The 27,540-nt window shown below is 45.9% G+C and overlaps 1 protein-coding gene, 1 non-coding gene and 2 pseudogenes across 4 annotated transcripts in view; 1 reads left to right on the plus strand and 3 right to left on the minus strand.

Moving 5' to 3' along the window:
* Nucleotides 1-824: 824 nt before the first annotated feature.
* TIAM1 (TIAM Rac1 associated GEF 1) overlaps nucleotides 825-27,540 on the plus strand; it is a 362,433-nt gene continuing 335,717 nt past the window's right edge. For all 3 annotated transcript variants that reach the window (XM_074326168.2, XM_074326172.2, XM_019730167.3), the window contains exon 1: nucleotides 825-963. The gene's annotated coding sequence lies outside the window, so the exon portion shown is untranslated. The remainder of the gene's footprint in view (nucleotides 964-27,540) is intronic.
* LOC109446604 (ubiquitin-ribosomal protein eS31 fusion protein pseudogene) lies at nucleotides 11,763-12,300 on the minus strand (annotated as a pseudogene).
* On the minus strand, nucleotides 13,818-14,434 carry LOC109446606 (PEST proteolytic signal-containing nuclear protein pseudogene; annotated as a pseudogene).
* Nucleotides 22,677-22,807, minus strand: LOC141568108 (small nucleolar RNA SNORA76). Its single transcript, XR_012491126.2, has one exon. It is a non-coding gene; the product is annotated as a small nucleolar RNA SNORA76 (small nucleolar RNA).

Here is a 27,540-nt window from a genome sequence, read left to right on the forward strand (position 1 = left end):
TCACTTGCTGGCAACTTGAGGCCACGCGGTGTCCTGGACTCCCCACGATTCAGTTCAGGCCACGGTGGTCTACCTGGAGCCTGGCCAGCGCTAACGTCTCCCAGCATCCACAGGGAGGGATTACGCAAGGGTTTTCTCCTCTGCTAAAAAGTTCTTGTCTCCCCCTAGAGTCAGGCACACGCCTCCCAACTCAGACCACGTGTCGCAGGTACAACGTTTTTTCGCTCTTCCCCTCCCCCGTTCCGTTCGTTCCCCTTTCCTCTCAGCCTTAGGTGGCAGGAAAATCTTTTACCTCCGACCAATCCCACGAATGTGGAGCCGCGCGCGCGCGCGCGCGCCAACTCGAGCTCTTTCTCTGTACGTCATTGGCCACCTCGACCGCTGCAGGGTGACAGGCAGCTTCGCGGACCTATTGCCGGAGGAGGCGGAGGCCGCTGGGCCCTCCCAAAGCTGCTTTGTTAGGGGCTCCCTCGCTGTTCTCTGGCTAGCCGCGCCTTCTCTGCTTTCAAACCCTGCTTTCCCCAGGCCGCACCGCCGAAGCCTCGTGGGAAGGCAGCCCCGGAGCGCGCGGCGCCCGCATCTCAACAGTCGCACGCCTGGGACCGAAGCCGCTCGGGTACCCAGCGTACTCCCGTTCTCACTCTCCAGCCCAACTCCGAACGCCCCGCTCCTGTATCCGCCGTGTCTGATTGGCCGGCCGGAGGCGGAGCGATTGTCAGGCGAACCAATCAGAGCCCGGTTTCCCACGGGCTCCCTCGGCCCCGCCCACGAGGCCGCCAGCCCCGGCACCCTGACAGCTCCCATTGGCAGACCGCGAGCGGGCCCCAGCGCTGCCTGGCAGAGCAGCGCCGCCGCCGTCGGGCGCGCAGCTCTGCAGCACCGCTATCGCCTCGGTCCCCGCAGCCCCGGTATCCCGGTGTTCCCGCATTGTCCCTGTCGCAGAGATCCGGGACGAGCGTCGCGGTGAGTACCGCGGATCTGGGGGAGCTGGCTGGCAGGAGCCACCCCCAGGTACCGCGGTGAGGATGCCCAGAGCTACTCTGCCCATGACGGGCACGTTCCGACCCCCGTCTCCCGCACACTGGGGCTCCGGCGGGTCCTAGCTCCCCCTGATGGGGCTTTACTCGTATTGTTTTCGTGTTCACACACTTGGGAGGTGGGGAGCTGGCGAGGGGAGGCAAGAGGAGACACGCTCGAACCGTAAGGAGGGAGACGAGCCAGTGGTGCCCAGGTGCCTGGCGCCAAATGGAAATGACAGTGTCCAGGCGTTGGCATTCTGTCCTCTCGGCAGCAGGAGGTCAGCGCTGACTTGCAGCCGCGGTGGCACTTTGTATTTGTCGGCCGATATTTATCAACTTCGGGGAGGGCGTGCGTGTGCGTGCGTGTCTCTATGTGTGTGTCTCCGTCCCTGACTTAGGTACATCCAGGCCTGGGGTTTCGGCGACGCTGCCTGGGCGCTCACCTTGACGATCCGTGCCGAGCTCGCGGCCGGACACACAGGGAGGAGAGTCCGGGGGTCGACACACTGGGCCCGGCACCCGCGGCTGATCTGGGAGGGGGCATTTAAAGCGGCATCCTGAGGCCGCGCAGACAATGACTGGTCCGGGCGCGGGGTCCCGGAGACTGTGCGTTGGGTTCCCGCGCCTGAGTCAGACCCTGATTCGCCCTCTCGCGGAGTCGGCGGGCCAGATGCTTTGGGGCTGCGACGCCCAGCTGGGGACCAGCGTGGGGGCCCGCTTTTGTTTACAGACCTCACCATTGGGCGAGAGCTGCGCCCTGCGCTCTCCCGGCCCGGGCCGCTGCTGCGCGCCCCCTCCGAGCCGGGAGAAGTTGGTGCGTGCTGTCAGGTGACGCCCCCTCCCCCGGCCTCCCGGCGCGATGCTGCAGGGAAAAGACGTCCAGGCGGCGCCTTCGCGCCCAGTCCCCGCTGCGTACGTCGCCCCCAGGTTCCCTGCATCCGGAGGCGCCGTGTCCCCGCCAGGGTCCCTCTCCGATTGGCAGCGGTTGGGCGCTGACCGAGCCACGCTCACCTCCTTAATACTAGCATCCTCTAGCCTTGCCTCCTGGCCAGCCCAGGTTGATCCGAAGTCTGCCTTTTTCCTGCGTGCTGGCAAGGCTTGAAGGACGCATGCGAGCCCTTGGGGACGCTCGCCAATCCGTGCCTATTTAGGTGGTACCCACGCGGCCCCGCGGAGCAGCTGCGGTGCACCCTTGAGTCAGAGCGGTCCGGATCGGGTTACCCACGCGTGCTGACTTGGCGCACACTTTGTTTGAGCTGGAGGAGAGCCTGGGTGCTGAGGTCAAACAAACTCGGGTTCCAATACCTGCTTAGTGTCACTCACAGACTGGGTGATCCAGGCCAAGCTGCTTAATCTCCCTGCGCCTCAGTTTCCAAGTCTGGAAAGTGGGGATGAGTATCTTCATTTGTGGGGGGTTTAAAACGACAATATAGATCATCTGCTTAGGACAGTGCCTGCCACATATGAACTACTGGAATAACTGGTTTTCCGGTGAGAGGGACTGTTTTAGAGGACGTCACCGTGTCTCTTCCCCCTTCTGTAGTTCTCCACTCTCCCAGCTCCTGTTTTCTTTTAAAAAGCTTTAGAACTGCTGTTTTCAGCTTCAAACAGGGCTTGTTTTACTTGGCCTTAGATTTAACTATACTGTACTTAACTCATGGCTTACAGCTCCTTTTTCTGTGAATTTCCTTTAGGTTTTAGTAGTTTCTCCCTTCCTTAAGGCTATGCTGAGGCCCAGGCCTGGGTGGAGGAGGAAAACTTGGCCAGGTGGGAAGCAGTTGCCTGTTAACCAATGGCCGCTGTGCAAAGTGATTAATGCCCGGATGGAGGGAGGTTTGAACAAAGAGATACCTGGAGGCAGGGAGGGAACACTTCCTGGTTGAAGTGAAATTTGAGCTGTGCCTTGTAGCAGAAGTTTGGTAAATCACCGGTTTCTAGAATATGCTCTTTTGTACCCCACGGTAAACAGCTCCTCCAGGGAGATTGTTTTGAGTGGTAAACATGGAAGTTGCTAAGTAATTATCACTGAGTAGAGGAGAAATAAACCTGAGGAAGTCTTTGACTAACTAGGGAAGGTAGAAGAGAATTGATTTCATAGAATAGCTTCAAAATGCTGTCAATGTTTTGACTTGTTTCCCTCTGCTCCACCAGCTTCGCATTACTAATTTTCTTTAGGCAAAGAGAGAGCCAGTTTCATACAGAGGAAACAAAAACAAAAACAAGAAAAACTCCTCAACTACCTTTAATAAGATAGTTTTAAAAAGACAATCTCAGGCTTGCCTATGGAATAAGATGTTAGTGGAAAAAAAAAGGTGGTTGTTTCAAATTATTACTCTGGGTCCAGTAAACACATCCTTTGAATGTAGATGCCAGAGGCCTTTACTGGCCAAAACAAGCAAACAAACAAACAAAAACAGAAATTAGGAGAGGGACTTGCAGCATGTCCAGTGGGAACTGAAGCCCCCAGGGATGCTCCCTCTATGCCTCTTCTCCCCTGGACAGCCTCAGTCACCCCAAGTGGAGGCTGACGACTCCTGCCAGCTAGGGGGCTAGTAGTGTTATTGCCAGATACCAATAAATTTCATTTGACCAATTTGGAGTTCACTCCCAGAAATGATTTCGATCCTTCCCACAAGTGTTCTGGGAATTCTCAGGCCCTTAGGGATGCTTTGCCCCCTGCTGCTGTCTGGGGAACAAATCAGTTGGGGCCCAGACTTGAAAGGGAGCACGTGTTTAGGAAATCTCATTAGCTGACAATTTAACTCCACGCTAATGCTCATCCAAAGAGCTAGAACAAAGACTTCCTCTCCTTTCCCCCTGCAGTTCTCTCTTCCAGTTTTCCTCCCCTCCGCTCCCCTCCCCCTCTAAACCTGAAAGGAAAGGCAGCCCTGGCCCTCCCCCACTCCCCCAAATTGCTGCAGTTCTCCTGAGCTGACTGAACCTCAGTTCTGGAGCACCGAGGCGGCAGTTCCTCCCAAAGGTGCGCATGTTGACACTTCGCCCTTTCCTTTCTGCAAGGAGCTTACTGTCTGAAGGAGAAGCGTTTTGTGAGTGAGGAAGCACGTTAAGGGATGTGCTTTCCCAAATGAGGAATGCAGGTAAGTACATAGGAATCACGCTGAAGCTTTGCCCAGAAATGAGTGATGGCTGGGGCTTCTGCCTGTTTGAGGTGACAAGAGGGATGAGGGTGCAAAGGCAGAATTTGGTTCCTGTGGGCAATGTGCAGATTCCTGAACCCCACAGGTTCAGGCTGGTATTTGAGAAAGATCCTTCTTTTCAGTGTCTCCAGTCACTTGGCCTCCCGTATCTAAAACATTGTTTCACTACATACATGCATATCTACATATCCATTTTCCTTGCTGAGTTAAGAAAATAGATAGAATGCATGTTTCAGAGTGTGTCCCTGTCTTTCCCTACCCCCAGAAAAGGACCAGAAAAAACGGATTTGCAAAGCCCCAGCAAAATTTTTCTGTTTTTCACAATTCCAAACTTCAGGTTGTTTCGTCTCTAAATATTCAGTTTTATGTAAGTAATAACTCCCGTGTTAAAAAGAATGATCTCTCATCAGTGAGGCCAAATCACTTATTTTTAAAGATTTTTTTTTTTAATTAAATAAAGGAGGCACTCAAAAATATAGCAGTACTCAGCCAGGAACAGAGTGTTTTGAAAATAAAACAATGCTCTAGTGTGAAAGCGTACAAGATATTAATAGTTAGGCCTGTTTTCCCTTTCCACCGGCTCCCCAACCTCCTGCACCTCCCTCCATACCCCTCCAGCATAAGACTTTCACTGTTCCCGTGGTCTCCGGGGATCTCATTAAGAAATTCATAAAGGCCTAGACTGTGGATATGGAGAAATTCTGCCTGTGCAGTGTGAGATTCTTCTAGAAGACTTTGGAGCTCTTTGGCTAGGTGTAGGGGGTCTTCCCCACTTGGGCTGAGGCTGAGCTGAGAGACTTGCATTCTTCAAGTGGGGTCTCAGTTCATTGAAGAAACAGGGGGCCAGGATGCTGGGCTAGAGCGGGGTGGGGTGGGGGGGATGATAAGAGCTCATTGATTGTGTGTATTCAAAGGATGTTAAACAAAGAGTGATGATTCAGCCAGGAACTCTGTGGGAGGAAGGTTCTTTTAGCTGAGAGCATCCTCACTTTCAGAGTGGGCAAAGGCCCTTTGAGTCTTGGTGCTGTCACAAAGTTTCTTTCCATAAAGGGACACTTGAATACTAGGGAGGGTGTTCTAGCATTTTGGAATCCCCCCTCCTAGCAAAACTGAAGTATACTAAGAAAGGTACCTTGCATTTTCTGGTGGGGGCCACTTTGAATTCATAAAGGAAGAAAATAAAAAGGAGGGAGCAGTGTCTTTGGTTTAAAGAAAAAAGACACCTGTATTATTTAATCTAGCTTCTGCCCCCCCATAAAGCATGATCTTATTAGAGATCAAAGGAATAGTATACAGGTATGTGAGGAAATATGTGATTGGGAGATAGTGGACCTGTCTCAGTTTAGAATGGGATTGGAGATTAGGCTTCAATGGGATGGGGATTCACTTGCTTTTCCTTAAAGATACCAGAACCATTCTCTGTGGCCATGGAGGAGACAGGATATCCGGCTGCAAGAAGGTGCCTTTGCAATGGCTGCCTCCAGCCCCAAACCTTCCTCCTGGACCAGAGACTGCTAATCTTGTAAACATAGGTCAGTTCTAGTTCCTGTTCCTGATTTCACTTTTGCAGAGGTGATAAGGAGCCCTGGAAAACCACCAGGTCAGCTGCTGGGGAGCGGAGGTCACGTGAGTCACGGGTCTGAGATGCTCCTGGAGTTGTCAGGACCTTGGAAATGGAGTGGATGAGATTTTTTCACCCAGGGCTCTTCAGAAGAGGGGGCAATGCTGGGCCTGATGTCTGAGGGGCCCTGAGAAGAGGATCTGCTTTGCCTCCCCTTTCTCCCACCATGTTGGGGACCTCCCTGGTGTTTTTTGTGGGGAGAAAGTCCAGCCTGACCACCTCAGAATTTCTTCGGATCCTGGGGGCAAGATCTCTTTAAACCAATCCCATCACCTGGATTGGGTGCAGAGCACTTGGCCTCATTCCAGCCAAATAAAGATTTCTTTCAGGCAAGTCCAGGAGAGTTGGGAGCTCATCAGCTAGTTCCCACTTGCTTTTTGGGCAATGTTTTAGAGGCTCGGAACTGTGGGGTTATTCTCGCCGTGACCTTCTTCTGCAGGTTTTTTTCTTTGTACTTAATAGGAGCCTGACCCAAACTGAGGTGAATGTGTTCGTTTTTGTCTTTTTTGCAAAGTGTGCATCTCTGCCTCCTCACATGACACAAAGATATCTTTGGAAAGTGAGAACAGGGAGAACAAGTTCTTGTCCTATAGTCTCCCTGGCTTCTGATAACCACAGGGCCCCTTATCACACCTGAGGGGCCCTTGCTCTCTGGGATACCTGGGACCCTCCTGGTCATGCCCATTGCCTGGTGTAACAGCTACGTAACATTCTCGAAAGTGCCCCAGTTTGACCTCCTGGAATCCTGAGTTCCTAATGTCAGAGTTGTCACCCTGAATTTGTTTTAAATGACTGTGGGTCGTAGCACTTTTTTGATGGCAGGCTGCCCTGCTCTGGTGGAGAGCAGGCTCTACCTTCTCCTTTTGGCTTTTAGAGTGGGTTTAAACTGGGGTCGGCTGTGTGGGGAGAATGCCACATGCACTTTCTTTCATCTAGAACCTTTGGATGCCAAGGTTATCAGGACTGTTGAATGTTATTGCTATGCTGAGGCTTTGACCTTCTTGTTGCTGTCTGCCATATATAGGGCAGGGACTTTGTACACGTTTCTCGTTCTCTCCGGGATCTAACATGCATTTCCAGGCTGCCTTAATAGGGATGCAGTCTTTGGGTTTAAAACTCGAGTCAATGTTGCTCCAATATACTTGTCACAGTTTCACTCAGTAATGATGATCCACTTTAATATTTTTTCTCACATAATTTATATTCTTATGTCATGCAGACTTTTCAACTTAAGTCATGCCGAGTTTGATTTGATTCTAAAAAGAATGTGCAAAGTAATAGTTCCATGCCGTGTTAACGAACTCAGAACAGATGAGCTAGTCAGAAGCAAGAGTCTTTATTGTGTTTTATCCCCACCCACTCCTGTACTCTCCAGAAACAATCACCTTTGTTCATTTTTGTTTTCAATTGTTTTAGTGGTTGTCTTTATAGCTCTAAATAATATGCATATAGCACTTTTATGTGTCGACTTCCTGTTCTGATAAATGGTACTTTAGTTTACTTCTTGCCTCTCACTTCCTTCATTCTCCAGCTTTTTGATGATTACAGTTCATCTAGTGATTATTCTTCTATCGGTATGTTACTTGTAAAGACCTCTAATTTAGTTCCATCCACGGACGACAGTGACTTCGAATCTCCCCTTTGTAAATTGAGAATATCGGTGTCCTGATCTATCTTTTCTTTCAACTTTCCTTCCTGTCACACCCCAGCCCCTGTCAGCCATCAGGGTTGGTAAGATTGTTCCGTAAGCATGATTAAGTATTCTGTGCCTTGTCTATAGGTTGTTTTTATAACAGCTTTATTAAGATATAATTTATATACCATACCATTCAGTTCTTTAAAGTGCACGATTCGTTGGTTTTTGGTATATTTACAGGGTTGGGTAACCATCACCATAATAAATTTTGGAACATTTTCATCACCGTCAAAAGAAACCTGTACTTATTATCATTCACTTTCCCTCCCCACCCCTCCCCTAGCCTCTGGTAACCATGACTGCATTTGATTTTTGTCTCTATGGATTTGCCTATTTTTGTCCATTATATATAAATAGCATCATCTAATATGTGGTCTTTTGTGACTGTCTTCTTTCACTTAGCGGAATGCTTTCCAGGGTCATCCTCGGAGTAGAATTGCTGGGTCACTTGGTAATTCTATGTTTAACTTTCCAAGGAACTGCCATATTGTTTTCCAAAGTGGCTGTACAGGTTTACATTCCCACCAGTGTCTGAGGATGCCACTGTCCCCACGTCCTTGTCAACATTTGTTATTATCCATCTTTTTTGATTCTAGCCCTCACAGTGGGTGAGAGGTGGTTTGGATTTGTTTACCTGATAAATAATGATGTTGGCCATCTTTTCATGTGCTCATTGGCTAATTGTATATTTTCTTTGGCGGGATGTCTGCTCAGACCCTTTGCCCATTTTCAATTGGTTTTTTTTTTTGTCTATGTATAAATTGTAAGAATTATTATTTTTTTTTAGATTTTTTTTTAATTGGGGAAGGGGAACAGGACTTTGTTGGGGAACAGTGTGTACTTCCAGGACTTTTTTCCAAGTCAAGTTGTTGTCCTTTCAATCTTAGTTGTGGAGGGTGCTGTTCAGCTTCAAGTTGTTGTCCTTTCAGTCTTAGTTGTGGAGGACGCAGCTCAGCTCCAGGTCCAGTTGCCGTTGCTAGTTGCAGGGGACGCAGCCCACTATCCCTTGCGGGATTCCAACCATCAACCTTGTGGTTGAGAGGACGCCATCCAACCAACTGAGCCATCTGGGAGCTCAGCGGCAGCTCAGCTCAAGGTGCCGTGTTCAATTTTAGTGGCAGGGGGCGCTGCCCACCATCCCTTGTGGGACTTGAGGAATTGAACTGTCAACCTTGTGGTTGAGAGCCCACTGGCCCTTGTGGGAATCGAACCGGCAGCCTTCGGAGTTAGGAGCATGGAGCTCTAACGGCCTGAGCCACTGGGCCGGCCCAAGAATTTTTTTAATGTACTCCAAATAAAACTCCCTTATCAGATATATGATTTGCAAACATTTTCTATGGGAGGAAAAATATGTGCAGGCTGATCATTATAATGTTACTCCTCTTAAGCAGTTTATTGGGCATTAGAAATATTTTCAGAAAAAAATCCTCCAAGTTCAGTGCAAGAGCTACTGTGACATTTTAGAAAAGTTTTATGAATGTTAGAATAATTATTTTGATGATGAGAAATTACCATTTCAATTCTACAATTATATCAATTGAACTTTAACATTTCATTATAATTTAAAAACTTAAAACCTCATAACTATGGTTTTCACTTAACTAAACAATTTAACGATCCACTTATTTAAAAATAGATTTACAAAATTCACCTTGTGGTATTATCCCTTTTCTTTTTTAAAAAGAAAACAACCAGTTAATTATTTTAAGTTGGGGATTGAATCTGAACCCTAAACAATTGTAGCAAACCATTCAAATGATCTTAAAGAAAAAAGGTTTGTGGGAACCTGTTGCATGGTTTCAGCTCACTTCAAGTAAGAATGTCCAAATGACCTTCTCTTTCTTCGAGGAAATGGGGTCAAAAACAGGGGGACTTTATTTGTAAAAGTTGTAGGTAAGTATAAGGAATTTGGAGTTTTCTTGCCAAAAACTAGAAATTCACATGAATGGCCCATTCTTAAACCAGGACTAGTTAACCTAGCTTCTTAGAGAGAGAAGGGCTAGAGTTATTCCTTGTGGGACGGCCTCTGAATTTTAATTGCAGTAACCCGTGTCTTCTCATTCTGTGATAACAGTAGTTCTGAGTCCCATCCAAGTCAGGAAAAGTGAATTTATGGGCCTCCTAGCAACTAGCAATATACGGTTGGACTTTATGTTTTTTATGTCACATGGAACCAGCCCCTCTGACATTCTGGGGCCCAGCCCACAGGCAGTTACAGGATTTGGGGAGCCTGTCCCAACAGCATAAGATATGGAATTGGTTGCTGTGTTGTGGCTAGAAAACCATAATTTGGGAAAAAATGGAAATCTTTCTAGGAAATATTAAGGTACAGTTTTTCCAATTTGGAAAAGTTATTTTGTGGAATTCTGAAATGAAGAGCTTAATTAGGACATGAGTCAAGTTTAATAGTTTTATACCTTGAGTATTATTGCAACTGACTTAAGGCTGCTATGAGATTCATATCTTTTTTTTTAAAGATTCATATCTTTGATTTTCTCCTTTGATCTGACCTCTAGCACTGTTATAATGGTTAATGGACTTTCGTTACTTGGGCTCACTTTTCTCCATTTTTCTCTCAGGTATTCTGTGTGTGTGTGTGTGTGTGTGTGTGTGTGTGTGTGTGTGTGTGTGTTTTCCCCTTATTTTCTTTGTCTGGGTGATTCTTCCCAAATATCTCATCTTCAAAGTTTTTTTCTTTAATTATATAGTGTTTCTCTTAATTACATCACGTACTAATAGTAAATATAGCCAAAATACCAACACTAAATGTCTTTTAGTGTTGAGTTTAAGGGAGATTTTGATTTTCTTATGCAAAAATTTCTCCAACTTTGAAAGAGTTTACAATGAATAGGGGTTATTTTCGTAATCAGAAACATTGAAGTAATTAAATAGAACATTCACCTTTAGATAGGAGTTGACCAGTGGAAACTTGAGCTGGTTTTTCAAGTCATCTGTTTTTTGTTTTCTAATCCATTTACACATGGCGATTAATGGCGAAGTGCTCCTCTTAATGGTAAGGACCATGGGAAGAATTAAGAATATGTGGATTCCGCCTGAATGAACAAAGATGAGAAGCCCATGGGGGCCCAAGAATCCCAGTGATTAAATATCAATGGAAGGATTAGCCTCATTGTTGATGGGTCCTTTCAGACCAGGATTGAACCAAGATCCTCAGTCATCAGAAAGTTGTTGACTTTGGAGGGTTGACTGCATCCCTCTCTTTATTTCATTCCCCATTCTCCACCTAGAGAGTGATCTTACATCCCCAGTTCCAATGGTTATGCCTCATGACTTCAGCTTCTCTCTGGAATCGCTGCGTTGTTCATGAACTGTCCCATCATCGCTGAAGGTCCTAAAGCATTGATGATTTTCAAGTCAAGCTTAATTCATGCCTGTTAGTTTCCTAGGGTTGCTGTAAAAGTTATCTCAAACTGGGTAGCCGCAGACAATGGAAACTTATTCTTATAGTTCTGGATGTTAGAAGTTCAAAATCAAGGTGTTGGTAGGGCCATGCTCCCTCTGAAGGCTCTAGGGAAGAATCTTTTCCTGCTTCTTCCAGGTTCTGCTGGCCCTAGCTGTTCCTGGGCTGGTAACAATATCCAGTGTCAGCCTTCTTTCTCACATGGCTTCTTCTCTAGTGGATGCGTGTCTCTTTCTAAACCTCCTCCTTTCTCTTATAAAAGACACCAGCTGTTGGATGTAGGGGCCACCCTAGTTCCCATAATTTCATATAGTAAGTTGATTGTATTTGCAAAGACCCAATTTCCAAATAAGGTCACATTCATACGCATAGGTACTTGGGGTTAGGATTTAAACATATGTTTGGGGAACACAATACAATGCAAAATGTGTCCAACTATGTCATTGACTGCCTGTTGAAATCAATAAGGACATGTAGCATAGATGTGTACTTACTGCTAAGAGATTTGATTTTCCTAAAGCTTAGCTCTAATGTATCATGGTGATGCATTTGAAATTTTCAAAGGCTCTGTCTAGCCCTGGGGTCCCAGCCCTGCTTTCCCATTTCATTTCCCAGAACTCCTTTCTTAAATATTCTGAGCCAATGAAATAGGGGTCCCTTTTGCTCTGGAATATATCCTAGTCTCTATCTATTATTTTCCCCCCTCACACTTCTCTAGATCTAGACTGTTCCCATGTTTGCTCATCAAAACCTACCTCTTTTTCCAGGTCTGGTTGAAATCAGACATCTTCGTGCAGTTTCCTTGATGTCCTAATGTGTTTTTTTTAATGTTAGTTCATGTCTTTTATTACCCCATATACAACTACTTGTCTTCTGGTTTGCTGAAGCAGTAGGTCAGATGACATTTGCCACAATAATGTCTGTCAAAGTGACTGGCCATACAAACTCCAGCACCACATTCATCTGAAGGGCACTCCCGATGAAGGTAACTGCTCTTGCCATTCTCATGCACCTTATAGTATTTCAGGACAGCCAGCTTTCCCTTCTTTCTCTTATGCTTATTCTTCTTGGGAGTGGGGTAAGACTTCTTCCTTTTCTTAGCACCACCACGCAGTGTCAACACAAGATGAAGGGTGGACTCCTTTGGAATGCTGTAGCCAGACACAGTGCGTCCAGCTTCCAGTTGCTTGCCAGCAAAGATCAGTCTTTGCTGATCAGGAGAAATTCCTTCTTTATCCTGGATCTGGGCCTTTACATTTTCTATTGTATCCGAGGGTTCAACCTCAAGGGTGATGGTCTTCCCAGTAAGAGTTTTCACGAAAATCTGCATCTTGACGGCGATTCCACCGCAGATGGCAGATCGGAAAAACCCTTGATGTCCTAATGTTTACTGGCTCTTTTCAATGTGTTAGCATAGTCTGCCTTGTGTTTCAGCAAACTCTACCTAGACTGCAAACTCCTTAGAGGGCAGGGGCTCAGGCAAATTTATCCTGGCTTTGCCCATGGCACCACTGGACAAGTTGCTGTTGTTACGATAAATTTGCCCCAATTTACCAACATCAGCAGTCAGTATATATGCATGGTGCACAGGTCTCTGCCAAGATAGTGGGCTATGGAGCGTGGTAGCTAAGGGATGAGAAGCCCAAGGTAAAAAGGCCCATTTTTAGGAGACACTAGAGATGGGCAAATTCCCTAAGGACCCACTGGCAAGAAGAACGAGTCTCTTAGCTGCTGGGGAGCAGTCTTCAGCCAGGCTGAATCCGATGCTATAGCAGGAGCCAAATTAGGCAGCATGCAGTCCGAGGGAGAAGAAGGGTGGGTGTCTTAGTTAGTTTGGGTGGCTGTAACTAAATATCATAGACCGGGTGGATTAGACAGCAAACATTTATTTCTCAGGGTTCTGGAGGCTGGAAGTCCTGAGAGGCCTGGATGGTCGGGTTCTTGGTGAGAGCCTTCTTCCTAGATATGTCCTCGCATAGCCTTTCCACGCACGCACAGTGATCTCAAATCTTATTCTCTTTTTATAAGGGCATCAATTCTATCATGAGGTCTCCGCCCTCATGACCTCATCTAAATCTGTTTACCTCCCAAAGGCCCCACCTCCAAATACCGTCACACTGGGGCTTGGGGCTTCAGTATAAATTTTTGGAGGATAACATTCAGTGCATAGCAGTGAGCAAGCAGCCAGGCAAGCAGGTTGGAATCGGCAAGTCAACAGAAACCAGAAAACAGAAAAAAATCCAAGAGCATTGCACCAACATGTGTTTGATTTCGAGGTGGGCTCTTCCTGGCCTGGGCTTTGTTAAGGGTCACGGGGGTTTGGGGCCGAGCAGCTCAGGACCTGTCCTGCAGATGGATGGGGAAGAATTTGTGCCTGGAAACTGACAGTCTTTGGGTAGAAAATCATGGAAGATCCTGAGGGTGGTAGGACAGGTAGAAAACGTGAAAGGCTGAGTTCTGGGATTTCAGGAGAATGCAATTTGGCTGGGAGGTAAGACTGTCCCACAGTACAAGCAGGGAGTGAGACAAAGAATGACTAAGGGGGTCTTTATGGAGGAGGGTGCCTGGAGGATGGCTGGTAGCATGTGGGGGGCCAGGATTGAGAGACTAGCCTTTATTACCGAAGATCATGGAGGAAGGGACAAAGGTGACTGGTTCTAGGGAAAGTGAAACCTCAAGGATAAGTGGTGCAGGCCTCTGCTTTGGCATTCCCTAACTATTGTGCTAGGTGGAGGCACGCAGGTAGAGCTGGGTTACGCATGTGGCATCGGAAGGGACTTTGTACTGCAGACGGACCAGCTGACTCTTGAAAATGTATTTTTATTTACTGCATGGTTGTAAGGACAATCAAGTACATTTATTTATCATTATTATTTAAATTTCAAACTCATTTATTAGTGTACCACTCAATCATAAAAAAAAAAAAAGTGGCTCCAAAGATAGGCTTACACCATTCTTTAAAAAGGAAACTGTTCCTTTTAACTTTACACCCACCCCACATCCCAATTTCAAAACACATTATTTAATTGTCTTGGTCATGGACATTCCCAAGATGAGATTTCATATTCTCCCTTAGCTTCTGGTTACCGGAAAACGCATGCTTTCCTTTACTGAAGGAGTTTGGTCCTGCTCATGTGGGTGTATCCCTTCCAGGATTCTTCATTCTCATCTTTGCTTCTGGAGGCATTTTCTCTAATTCACTATTTCCATCTTCATTAAAAGCTGCGGCTACTTGAAAGCGTTTTTGATGCAAGAGTTGAAACAGTTTCTTTTAGGCTCACCTGATCTGCGTTTGATGGGTATGGCTGAGGCTTTCTTTGTCGTCTGAATACCGATTGCAAATCCAAACTTGGAGATCTTCGCAGGCTTTGTTGGGACGTCTGCAGCTTCTTCTTCAGCTGATGGCTTCTCTGCGCTGCGGCTCCAGCGGCTCCAACGCACTGCGGCTTCTCAGGCTTCTCCTCTCCCGCCTTCCTATTGGCCATTTTCCCGTTGCCGTTTAAAAGACCTTCTCCTACATTGCTGCAATGGGAGCTCATTGGTTGTTTTTGGATTTTTGTTGTTGTTGTTCTTTCTTATCCATATTTTCCATCACCTTTCACATCTTTATAACTCTTATATAGATACAGGTTTGTATTCTGTTTCTTTTCACGAAACATTGTGTCATCGCCATCTATAGTGTAGCCATGTTGTCCCCATACTTGTCGTCATTTATGATGGTCACTTATTCCAGCGAGCTGATCATTTACTTAGTCATCCTCCTGTAATTGAATATTTATGTTGTATTCTTTTTTTTTTAATCACTATTTTAAGAGTCTCTTGAAGTTTGTTTTTCTCAGGATAAATTCTCAGGATGTACTATCTGCATTAAATATGACATTTAAAAAAAAATGGCTCTTGATTTGAATCACCAAAGTGCCTTCCAAACGTCCTGATCGGTTCCTGTGTACGTCAGACTCCACACAGACTAATCAGCACTGGGTCTTACTCATTTAATTTTGTTGTGTTGATGTTAATTGAATCTCTCTTTCTTTGCTTGCTTTACTGAACTTTTTGTGTTTATTGTTGTAAACATTGTTTTAAGCTTTTCCAGAACACTGTCATTGGCGTTTGTCTTAAATCCTTAACATATCCCAGAACAAAACAAATAAATAAAGCAAGAAACAATTTTGTGTGGAGTCCTCATCCGTGAGACCGTGAGGTGGAAGCACATTACTTCTGAGGGCCTTTCCAGCTTCCAATGTTGTGTCTTTGATTTTATGAACCAAAAGTTTAAAAGGTGCATGAGATGCAACATTAAGAGTTCTGGTACATGAGCTGGTGAAGCAGTTGTAGGTGACCTGTTATGGTTATTTTGTTTTTGTTAATAGTCTGTTTTTTAGAGTGGTTTTAGATTCATAGCAAAATTAGAGGCGGTTACTGAGATTTCCCATGTACCCCCTGCCCGCACCATGCACAGCCGCCCCCATTACCAACATCCCTACCACAGTGGTGCATTTGTTACAGCTGATGAGAGTACATCGACACATCGTCACCCAGAGTCTATAGTTTACATGAGGGTCCTCACTTGGTGTGGTACATCCTCCGAATTTTTACAAATGTATCATGACACGTATCCACCATTACGGTATCATACAGAATAGCTCCAGTGCCCTAAAAGTCTTCTGTGCTCGCCTATTCATTTCTGCTTCCCTGCAACCCCTGGCAACCACTGACCTTTTCACCATCTCCATAGTTTTGCCTTTTCCAGAATGTCATAGAATTGGGTCGTGGTCGGTTTCAAGGAGGCCACTTCACCCTTGAGAGTCGTTCCTTGGTGGGCTTTCCGCACCTGCTCTTCTACTGGGGTTGCCTCTAGATGGGGTTTTAGAGTAGGAAGGGTTGATAAGGCCCTCCCACCCCAGGAATCTTCTGCGACACCTTGGCAGAGAAATGTCACCCAAGCCTTTGTTGTGGTTCCCATCGTGGAGGCTGGGTTAGAACAGAAGACCCAGAGTCAGAGGGTCTGGGTTTCAGTCCTGGCTCTGACGGAATAGCCAAGTCACTTGTCCTTTTGGAGGCTGGCCCTCTCTGGTCCCTCTGTGGAGTGATGCTGGAGCAGTGCCCACTCCTAGGGTGTAAGGGTGACACGAGATACACATAGGCTGGCCTTTTTCACACCAAAGGAGGGTAGGAAAGGCAGTCTGTTGAGGCTGAAGCTGGATGGCCTTGTCCTTGGTTGAGCAAATGAATTGTTAGAAGTTGTCCCTGCACGGAATGGAGATCTGCCTCCCTGAAACTTCCTCCCACCGATGCTGACTCTGCCCTCTGGGGACGTAAAGCCACCCCCCTCACTCATAACTATTTGCCCTGGCTGTCAGGCCCCCTCATTCCAGTAGCTCTTTCCAGCAGAACTTCTCTGCTCCTTCATCTGTCCTTCGTGTCACATGGATTGTTTAGTTTTGTAAACACCCAATTCAACATTTCAAATTTTGGTGTAGGAAAGTGTTATAGGCTTGATTGTGTCTTCATATGTTGAGGCCCGAACCCCCAGTACCTCAGAACATGACTGATTGTGAGATAGGGCCTTTAAAGAGGAGAGCAAATTAAAATGAGGCCATTAGAGTGGGCCCTCATCCAATCTGACTGGTGTCCTTATAAGAAGAGGAAATTGGGACACGTGCAGAGACATCAGAGATGCTCTAGCACAGAGGAAAGACCATGTGAAGACACAGTAAGAAGATGACCATCTCCAGGCCAAGGGGAGAGCCCTTAGGAGAAACCAACCTGCCGACACCTTGATCTCAGACTTGCATCCTCCAGAACGAAGAAAATAAATTTCTGTGGTGTAAGCCACTTGGTTTGTGGGATTTTGTTGCAGCAGCCGTAGCAGACTAACACAGGAAGATAATTCAGTTTTATTCCCATCTTCCCACCTGTTTTCATTTTCAATATCATATTGCAGGCCCTTGTGCACATTTCTTACTGAACTTTTTTGGAGAATTAGTGAGATTTGCAGATTACATGCTGTCGTTCATTTTATGCTTTCTCCTGGGCAAAGACTGAGGAGTCATTTCTTTTTACAAGTAAATAATCAATACTTTTATAAATGGTGTTATGACGATGATTGTTACACTGGCTACTTTTATAAATCCTCTTTTGTGCTGGGCATTTTTGCTCCTGTGCATGTTATTAAAAAGTCCTGGCAAGGTGGGTATTGTTATCCTATTTTGCAGATGAGAAAGTGGGGAAACAGAGACAGTAGATGATGCAAGAAAGGCCACTCAGTATGGATTTCGTGGATCCATGAAATGTGTGCTCCTCAGCTGATGGGAGGGTTTGGGTGCTTAGGGGGCTGGGATTGGCTGAATCCCCCCCAATATTCTGTCTCTTCCAAGGCCACTATGTTCTCCAGCCCCTTCTATTTCACCTTCCTCTACTGAGAGCTCCAGTGTGCTCATGTCCCCTGCTCGACTGAGAACCAACCCGTTCTCTGTTCTCTCATTTAATGTGATCCAATAGCTCACAGTCCTCAAAGGTATTTTATTTAGCCAACACCATTTAAGAATGGAAGAAATTTCCTGTTGAGAGGTTTTATATATGTGGTGTGTGTGTGCTCGTGGAGGCAAATGGATGTTTAAGTGTGTGTGAGGCGAAGTCGAGCAGACTCCGGAAGTCTGGAGACCACTTAGGTCTGTAACCCTCACTCTCCCACCAGCTGTCCAGCCCCGCAAAGCCTTCTGGGTTTCCCATTTATGGGGCCCTTTTACTGTTATGACACCTGTTTAAATCTGGTGTTTCCATTACGGGGAGGCATGTAGGTGGCTGGAACAAGCGGCTGAGCAGTGCCGACGTGTGCAGGCTGCCATGCTAAGACAGGCTGCCCCTCCTCCCGCCACTTCTTGTGGAAAATCCATTTTTGGTATTTGGTTTCAGTGAGAAAAACATAAAAATGTTTTCGGGGACCCCTCCCTCCCCTTGCTTGCAGCTAAAGTTTCAGCCTTTGACAGTGGGGGCTCAATCTCCTTTGAAACAAAGACAGCACTAATCAAAACATTGGTGGATCCACATTTTCTTTTCCTTTTCTTTTTTTTCTTTTGTAGGCAAAAATGGTGATCTTCTAAAGCATGTTATATGGACTTGTTCTGTGAAATTCCATGACATTAAACTTGCATGGTGACAGCTCCCTTAGAATTACTGACGTTATGAGGCAAGAGAGCGTGGCTGTAGATAGGGTGATATCCCCATTTTGCAGGTAGGAAGCTGTTAACCGACATTTGTGTGTGTGCATATACATATGTGTATATATATACATATATATGTATATGTATATACACACACACACATACACACACATATATTGTATATATATACTTATTTAAAAACAGGAAATTGAAATACAGCAAGCATCCAGAAAAGTATACGTGATCCTAGGTAGCTAGCTTGATGAATTCTTATAAACAACACACCCCAGTAACCAGCACTCAGATCCACGGCCACAACCCTTCCCTGTGCCCCCTTCCTGTCAGCACCCCGTTAGAGGCGATCCAGTCCTGATTTCTAACACAGCGGCTGAGTTTTTTACTTGATAATGATGAAGTCATATTTCATGCCTTTCCATGCTTTCAAGATGTAAAGTGTCTACTAAAGTTACACGCAGAAGTCTTGTTCTCCTCCTAATCCTGTGTACCCCATTCTTTCTACACCCTTAGGTAACTACTTTTCTTGGTTTCCCGTGAATCCTTGCAGTATGGGTTGATATAAATACAGGTGTGTATTCTGATTTTTTCACTTTTCCTTTTCAAAAGATAGCACCCCCTTCTCACTGTTATGTTCTGTGCTGGATAACTTCCCCTGGTCTCCCCGCTTCAGTCGCACTATGCTCTGTATAGTGGGTTGAGTAGTGTTCGCCCCCTACCCCCCAAACTCATGTCCACTGGGACCTCAGAATGTGACCTTATTTGGATATAGGGTCTTTGCAGTTTATCCAGAGGAGGTCGTACTGGATGGGGTGGGCCCTGAATCCAGTGATTTCAGATCGGGGGGTACAGATACAACGCGAGAAGGCTGTGATGATGGAGGTGGAGATTGGACTGATGTAACCACAAGCTTAGATTGTGGGGGCCACCAGAAGCTGGAAGAGACAAGGAAGGATTCTTCCCTAGAGATTCCAGAGGGGCTGCAGAGGGACACTGGAAGGTGTCCACACCTTCATTTTGGACTTCTAGCTTCCTGAACTGTGAGAAAATGAGTTACTGTTGTTTTAAGCCACCCAGTTCGTGGTACTTTGTTATGGCAGCCGTAGGGAACTAATACACTCCCCTTGCCCTCTCTCCTGAACTTCCCACCCTCTCCCTGCCATCGCATCTTTACCCTCTTCCCCATTGAGGTCAGCGGCTCCTCTAAGACATGTCTGATCGTGTCACTCCTGCAGAGATTCCCCATTGTTCACTGGATGTAGTCCAAGCCTCTTGGTCTGGCGCTGTCCCCTGCTCTGACTTTTCCTCGTCACCTGTCACTCACCCCAGCCTTACCTACTCGCTCTTGAGGTGGATGTAGATTGGCAGCTGCCAGTGGGGTGCCTGTGTTTGGATTGAAGAGCACTGGGTATGACTGAATTTGATGCATGTGAATGGATCTTCTGCGATCCAGTGGTCCGCTACTGTCCTCACAACTCCGTTCATTCAAAGGCTCTTGCGTTTCAGTTACCTTCATGGCCTCCCAGGTGGTTCAAGTTGCAAACTTCACTCACAGATTCACAAACGCAATGTGCCCCCGCCAGTGCTGGCACAGTTGCATAGTGGTGAGGACACCCTGGTTCACATTGTCTGCTCAGCCACTTACTAACAGAATGACCTTGAACAATTTATTATTACCTTGTTCCACTCCTCAGTTTTCTCATCTGTCAAGTGGGGGTAATAATAGTACCTACCAGGTAGGGCTGTTTTGAGGATTAAGTAAGTTAATTCCTGTACATGTTTCCAACGGGCCTGGCACCTGATAAGAGCTCAAGAAGTGTCAACCCAAAATCGCTTTGCTGAGCTGTCTGTTCTCCCCTTTTGGTTTAGTCCTGCTTGCTTTTCAAGGCTCAACGCAGGCACCATCATCTCTAGAAAGCCTTTTGGTGGGACCTTCTCGGCTGGCATTAAAATCCCATGGTCTTCTATGAATCTATGAGGTGTGATCAAAAGATATGGTGAATGTTTAAATAAAAGCATTTATTACAGTCAAAGACACATTGCCATTAATCCCCCTCAAAATACTCCCCCTCGCTTCGAACACACCCCATCGTTCTTGCCACTTTCTGAAGCAGTTCTGGAAGTCTTCTTTTGTGAGTGTCTTTAGTTGTGCTGTTGTGGCTGCCTCGGTGGCCTGAGTCAATTCAAAATGTTTACGTTTCATGGTTATTTTGACTTTGGGGAAGAGCCAGAAGTTGCACGGTGCCAGATCCGGTGAATAAGGTGGATGAGAACACACCGTAATGTTTTTATTTGACAGAAATTGCTGTATCAGAAGCGATGTGTGACATGGAGCCCTTTCTGTTGTGATCACAAAATATGGTGACTGTTGCTGCCCAGTGCCATCCACCTCTTCAATATGAGAAGAGGTGTGTTGATCCTTAGTAACAGTGTGTAACAAGTTTCAACTTGTTGGGTGCAGTCGGCCAGGTATGAGCTACGGTTGAGAGAAGGTGAGTTTTAAAGTGTGCCATAAACCATCCTCCATCATGACAATGCTCTGTCACACATCGCTTCTTGTATATGTCAATTTCTGTCAAATAAAGACATTACAGTATGTCCTCATCTACTTATTCACTGGATCTGGCACTGTGTGACTTCTGGCTCTTCCCCAAAGTCAAAATGATTCAGGACAGGGAGGCAGCCATGACAGTGCAACTAAAGACACTCATGAAAGAGGACTTCCGGAACTGCTTCAGAAAGTGGCAAGAACAATGGGATAAGTGTGTTTGAAGCGAGGGGTAACATTTTGAGGGGGTTTAATGGCACTGTGTCTTTTACTGTAATACATTTTTAAAAATTTAAGCATTCACTGTATTGTTTGATCACATCTCATATGTGTATGCCTTTCTCCTTCGAGGCCTTGAACTTCTTGAGGGCAAGCCCCTTCTGGAACTCCGTCATCCCCACTCCTGGCGTGGGGGCCTGGCTCTCCATAGGTCTTCCTTCAGTTGGATGCTTGCTCAGGAAAAGAACAAGTAATGAGCTGAGTGTCCTCCCTAGTGTCAGGCTGCCAGGGCTGTACCTCAGACTCTCCTGTCAGCTAAAAATACATGTTTTGGGTGGGGGCTTTTCTGTTCCCATGGGGAGGTGTGGAGAGTGTCTGAGCTCCGTGAGAGATCATGGCAGTTGGAAGGAGAAAAAGACATGGGTGGAGAACCAGCCTTCCAGCTTAACAGTTAAGGGGACTTGCTGCCATCCCTAAGCTCCCGTGGGATCTGATAGAGCGGGTCCTTAGATGGCAAGTAAAGCTCATTTCTATCTCACAGTGTCTTCCCACTAAGCTCTATAAAGCTTTGTATCCATCCCATCTATGAATTTTAAGGAATCAGCTAATTTAAACATGCTTCAGTTTTAAGGTGCTATGAGAAAAAATTGGATTAACAAGAACTTCCTGTATCAGCTTAGAGCAACAAGGACCCTGAGGAAAATGTCAAGCACTGCAAATCGCCTAACAGTGATTATTCTTTTAGGATTTTTTGAGTGGTAAAGACTCAGTGTGATGGGCTGGTAGACATTAAGATTCTTAAGTACTGATTTTTTTTTTTTTTTAAAGAGTTTATTGGGGAAGGGGAACAGGACTTTATTGGGGAACAGTGTATACTTCCAGGACTTTTTTCCAAGTCAAGCTGTTGTCCTTTCAATCTTAGTTGTGGAGGGTGCCATTCAGCTTCAAGTTGTTGTCCTTTCAGTCTTAATGGGGAGGGTGCAGCTCAGCTCCAGGTCCGGTTGCCATTGCTAGTTGCAGGGGGCACAGCCCACCATCCCTTACGGGAGTCGAACTGGCAACCTTGTGGTTGAGAGGATGCGCTCCAACCAACTGAGCCATCTGGGAGCTCAGCGGCAGCTCAGCTCAAGGTGCTGTGTTCAATCTTAGTTGCAGGGGGCGCTGCCCACCATCCTTTGCGGGACTCGAGGAATCGAACTGGCAACCTTGTGGTTGAGAGCCCACTGGCCCATGTGGGAATCGAACTGGCAGCCTTCGGAGTTAGGCGCATGGAGCTCTAACCGTCTGAGCCACCGGGCCAGCCCCCGTAAGTGCTGATTTTGGATTCTTTGGTTCTGGAACTTAGAAGAGTGCTGGCATTAACTCAGGAAGATCAGTTTCCTGTAGGTAAAGATGCTTGCTCTCTTAGTGCAGGCACTGAGGTTTAATGACCTTTAAATAAGGCATGAACATCCTCAAAAGAAAAGGACCTTTGCTCAGCATGTTGGGCTTAGAAGTTAATAGTGAGTTTGGACATGCCTCACATGGTTTTTGTGCCTAGAAGGTACTCGATAAATATTTTGTGTTTTCCATTACATTGAGGGTGTTAGGTTTTTGGATCGGAAACTTAGGACCCTGGAGAGGTCTTCCTGATTCCAGGAGGCTATTTGCAACAGGCCTGATTCCAGGCGGCTATTCGCAACATGTTTGTCCTTTGTCCTTTGAAGGGGGAAGGACAGCTCAGTGCATGGTGGAATTGGGCATTGACGGGATCAGGAATCCCTCATACTTTAGAAATTCTTTTTTTTTTCCTCCCGCCACGAGCAGCGTGGGGCTGCCCTGTTCCTTGTGGTTAAATGGGCCGCCGCGGAGAGCGGACAGCCCCAGCTATGTGCAAACGTGTGCTGTGGCGCTGCAGCCGGAACCCCTGCGCCACGCACAGGCGCGGCGGGGGCTCCCAGGCAGTGCCTCGGGAAATTCTTTATGGAACCTCCTTCTCTCCTGGCCACACGTTACCCCAGAGGGTCTGTAGCTGTAATGCCCACTATGACCTCAAGCCACACTGTGCCCACTGAGCCCTTGAATGTGTGCTGTACGTACAACTTACAGACCAGATTTCAAAGACTTAGTAAGAAAGAGAAGAACGTAAGCTCTTTTTATAAACATTTTTATTGGAGATTATTGGGGAACAGTGTGTTTCTCCAGGGTCTATCAACTCCAAGCCCTCCTTCAATCTAGTTGTGGAGGGCGCAGCTCAGTGGCCCATGTGGGGATTGAACCGGCAACCCTGTTGTTCAGAGCTCTCCCTCTAACCAACTGAGCCATCCGGCCACCCACGCTATCTCTTAATAATTTTTATATTGATTATATGTTGAAGTAATATTTGCAATGTACTAGGCTGAATAAAGTAGGTTATTAAATGTAATTTAACCTTTTTGTTGTTTTGAAATGTAATTACTAGAAAGTTTAAAGTTATGTTTTTGTTGGATAGTCCTGGTCTAGAGGATGGTTGTCCACTCTTTTCCTGGGGTAACCTGCCAGAGTGGGTGAATGATCTCCTTTTTGAAGAATCTCTTAATTCTGATCCCGACCTCCTGCCATATTTGAAGCCAGGGCGTGGGAAGAAGGACAAGTGGAAAGATTAGTGACTCTAAAAAGTGAATTTTCCTAACTAGTGCACTGGCAGGACAGGAATTTCCTCTGCAGCAAAATTAAGGTAGGAAAATTGAGACGATCAGGCAGACACGATACCAGCACCTATTATGCATAAATAATAGCACCGCATATTTAATTGCTTGACTCCCTTTTAATGCTTAAGAATAAAGAAGTAAGAGTAGTCAAAAGATTTTGAAATAGTTTAGGAAAAATTAATCAAGAGCAGAAAAGCAGTAGCATAGCAAAGGAAGGGAGATGCAGATCCTGAGGTGAGATGTCACCTGTTGGCTTGTCACATCCACAATGGCATCCATCTGTGTGTTGGCCTGGTCAGGTGTGGGCATCCATGATGGTGCTGGTTTTAGTGGGTCCAGGGGGAGGTTTCTGTGTCATCTTCACGCTCGCTCCGTAGCCAGAATAACGCGTCAGTCCTTGCGTCATTAAATGGCTCTGTAGAAGAATGAACTACAGCAGTCGCCCCTTAGCCTCAGTGTGGTTTTGCTTTCCATGGTTTCAGTTACCTGTAGTCATCCATGATCCGAAAATGTTAAATGGAAAATTCCAGAAATAAACAATTCATACATTTTCACTTAGGTGCCGTTCTGAGCAGCGTGATGAAATCTCACCCCATCCAGCTCCATCCCACCGGGCATGTAAATCATTCCTTTGTCCAGTGTCTCCGGCTGTATCGTCTTGTCCGTTAGTCATTTAGCAGCCTTCTTGGTTATTAGATTGACTCTCTCGGTATCATACTGTTTGTGTTTGACCAACCCTTATTTGACTTAATAATGACCCCAGAGCCATCGTTAAAATTGTTCTATTTTATTGGTAGTCATTGTTGTTCATCTCTAACTGTGCCTTAATTTATACATTAAACTTTATCACAGGTATGTATGTATAGGAAAAACAGTGTACACAGGGTTCAGTACTATCCGCGGGTTCAGGCATCCATGGGGGTGTTGGCGTGATCCCCGCGGATAAGGGGGGACGATTGTACATGCCTGTTTGCGTCGCTTGCTGTTGGTTTTGTAGTTTCATGTTTGTTTCCCTTGCTGTTGCTTGCTGGCTTGTTTCCCCTGATGGGTCTCTAAAACCCTTGTGATAAGAGATCTTGTTTTATCTCTTTAACTCCTGTATCGTTGAACATGAAAGGCATATTTAGGTTGTGTTTGTTGATTGATAAAGTTAGTGCTTAATAAAAAATGCAGATCATTCTCTTTCCTTCTCTTCTGCCCTTCTTCCCCTCTGATCCTGCTTTTTTCTCTTTTGCTGTGTCTCTCCCTCCGTTTCATCCTGTGTTTTTTTTTTTCCTTCTGAAGTATGGGCCACATTGAGAAGTCCTGGAAAATGTGTGTTCAGCTGGTCCTTCTGTACCCTTTCTTTTTCCTAGGAAAGGTTTATCTTAACTGACTGCCGCTTGCTTTTTTATTGGATCACTTCTGCCCTTCCCTTTGCGCAGTCTCCTCTCACTAAGGCACCCCAGAGGTGGAAGGCCTTCACGTGGTACCCAGTGGCTGGCTCACAGCACAGACTTGCCTTGGATGGGGGCCAGGCACAGGGTTGGAGCTGGGCAAACACTATTCCACCGGTGAGCTGATTGGATGGAAGCCCAGGGTGGAGTACCTACCCATGGAAGCCTTATTTTTCTTAAGATATTCCAAACAGTGAAGGGGGAATAAACAGTCTGCTAATTAATTCTGTAGGTGGCAGTAAATTTGGAGGTGTTGCAAAGCCCTCTGTGCACAGAGGACATTGGGGAAACACAAAGAGCTGTAGAAAGGTGAGGCAAGGCTGGGGGAGATGAGATTCTGCCTGGAAAAGTACAAGCTGCCATCTGGAGAGAAATTAGCTAAGATAGTGTGCTCTGTGGGGCGTAAGTCAGTGGTGCTGTGTTTGACTTGGAGCCAGAACTGTTAAGTCCTGTTTCTTGTTCTTAATAGTCAGTAGTAGTCATTTATTTTTTTTTAACCCCAAAGTTTATTACTCAGGAATAAAGCCACTCCTATACTCTGTGTATGTAAAGCTTGTCCTTAAAGGCAAACAGATGAGAAAGAAGTGTGTCCCTCTAAAATCATTTGCCCGTCTGCTTCCATTTCCTTTGGCTCTGGCTCGGGTCCCCCAGGGTGCCGGGGGGTCCAGGATCTTGGGGGTTGGTTCTGGGAATTGGAAATGAGGCCGACCAGCTGGTGGGGCCAGCTGCCTACTCAGTGTGGATCGGGAGACGACGCATTGCTTCTGGGTGTCTGTCCATCAGGAGGCCTCATAGAGTCGGTCTCTGGGCTACCCAACAGTTTATAGATTTATAGATCTCCAGCCTTTGTGGGCCTGCCTCCTCCTAGGAGTGTCATAATTATACAAACATGCTTTAGTGCTCTGAGCAGGCTTCCATTCGCCAGTTTGAAAAACTGGGATTGCCTTCTGCGTGAAGAGCAGGGATTTTTTGAGTTGGATCTCTGTTTAAGTCTCCGGGCAATCTTGGCCAACGGGCTTAGTTTCTCAGCCTCAACTTTTTTATCTGTAAAATGGCACAGTATGGTTAAAGAGATATTGTGTATAGAGAACTTTGCTTGGAAGTGACCTTCAGCTGGATAAATGTTAGCTGTCCTTGAAATAAGTATAGGTCATATTCAAAACCTTTTCAATATGAGTTCAAAGGACACCCTACCAGATGAGGTTGCCCTGGGAAATGGCATTGACACTAGACCAGAACTGGGAGAATAACGGTGATATCAGGCCCTGCAGGGGGCTAAGACAGGACATGAGTTCACGTTTGAGTTTCTTGATATGGTTGTTTGAGTGCCAAGTTATCTTCGTGCCTTGCTGTGTGGTAGAGTAAATAAACATTTGCAGGGGGTTTACAAAAGCAGTGGTAGGTCCTTCCTTAAGCAAAGATGGTGAGCAGTAAATTATGTGATGACCATGACAGAGGTGAGTGAAACTGACGGGGCCGTGGAAGGGTCGAATCTTTACTAGCTCAGAGATTGCGAGCTTTTAGGTTTATGACCACACGTCTGTACAGCTGCTTTGTAATGCCTGTCACTCTCTGCATATGAGGAGGAATTATTCTGGGGAGAAGAGTGATCCTGGATGGCTGACCTGATTTGTTTCCTTCCAGCCTGAACTGGGCAGGTAGCCCTGACCCACAAGGTCTTACACTGCCTGAAAGGAAATCCATTTGCTGATAGGGAAGATACACTTAGAGATAAAAAGTGAATATTTTGTTTACAGCTTCCTTCTGTGGGTTTAGCCAAAGTATTAAAGATCTGGTGACTGGACCATACTCCTCCCGTTTCTGAAATCTTGCCCTTGAAACCAGACCATAATTACACTGATTATTGTTTTCTAATTGTTTTATCTGCATTCGTTTTCTCTCCCCAACCCAGTGGAACTGAGGATTCTTTGAGGATCAACTTCATGATTCCCTCCACTTTCAACCATGATTGGACTCCACAAAAATGAGGTGTAATAAAAAAATACGGTGAATGTTTAAAAAAAATTTATTAAAAAAAATGACACATTGCCATTAATCCCCCTTAAAGTACTCCCTGTTGCTTCGAACACGCTTATCTCATCATTTTTGCCACTTTCTGAAGCAGTTCTGGAAGTCTTCTTTTGTGAGTGTCTTTACTTGTGCTGTCGTGGATGCCTCGATGTCCTGAATCGATTCAAAATGTTTACCTTTCATGGTCATTTTGACTTTGGGGAAGAGCCAGAAGTCGCACAGTGCCAGATCCAGTGAATAAGATGGATGAGGACACTCTGTAATGTTTGTATTTGACAGAAATTGCCATACCAGAAGCGATGTGTGACACGGAACGTTGTCATGATGGAGGATAGAGTAAAGACAGTCACAAAAGAGGACTTTCAGAACTGCTTCAGCAAGCGGCACGAACAATGGGATACATGTGTTCAAAGAAAGGGGGAGTATTTTGAGGGAGATTAATGGCAATGTGTCTTTTACTGTAATAAATTTTTTTACATTTTAAACATTCACCGTATTTTTTGATAATACCTTCTACCTAGCTGAAGGATTAAATAGGGATTTA

This window comes from Rhinolophus sinicus, chromosome 17 (genome assembly GCF_057876585.1).
Source record: "Rhinolophus sinicus isolate RSI-liver-muscle chromosome 17, RSI-T2T, whole genome shotgun sequence".
Lineage (NCBI taxonomy): Eukaryota > Metazoa > Chordata > Mammalia > Chiroptera > Rhinolophidae > Rhinolophus > Rhinolophus sinicus.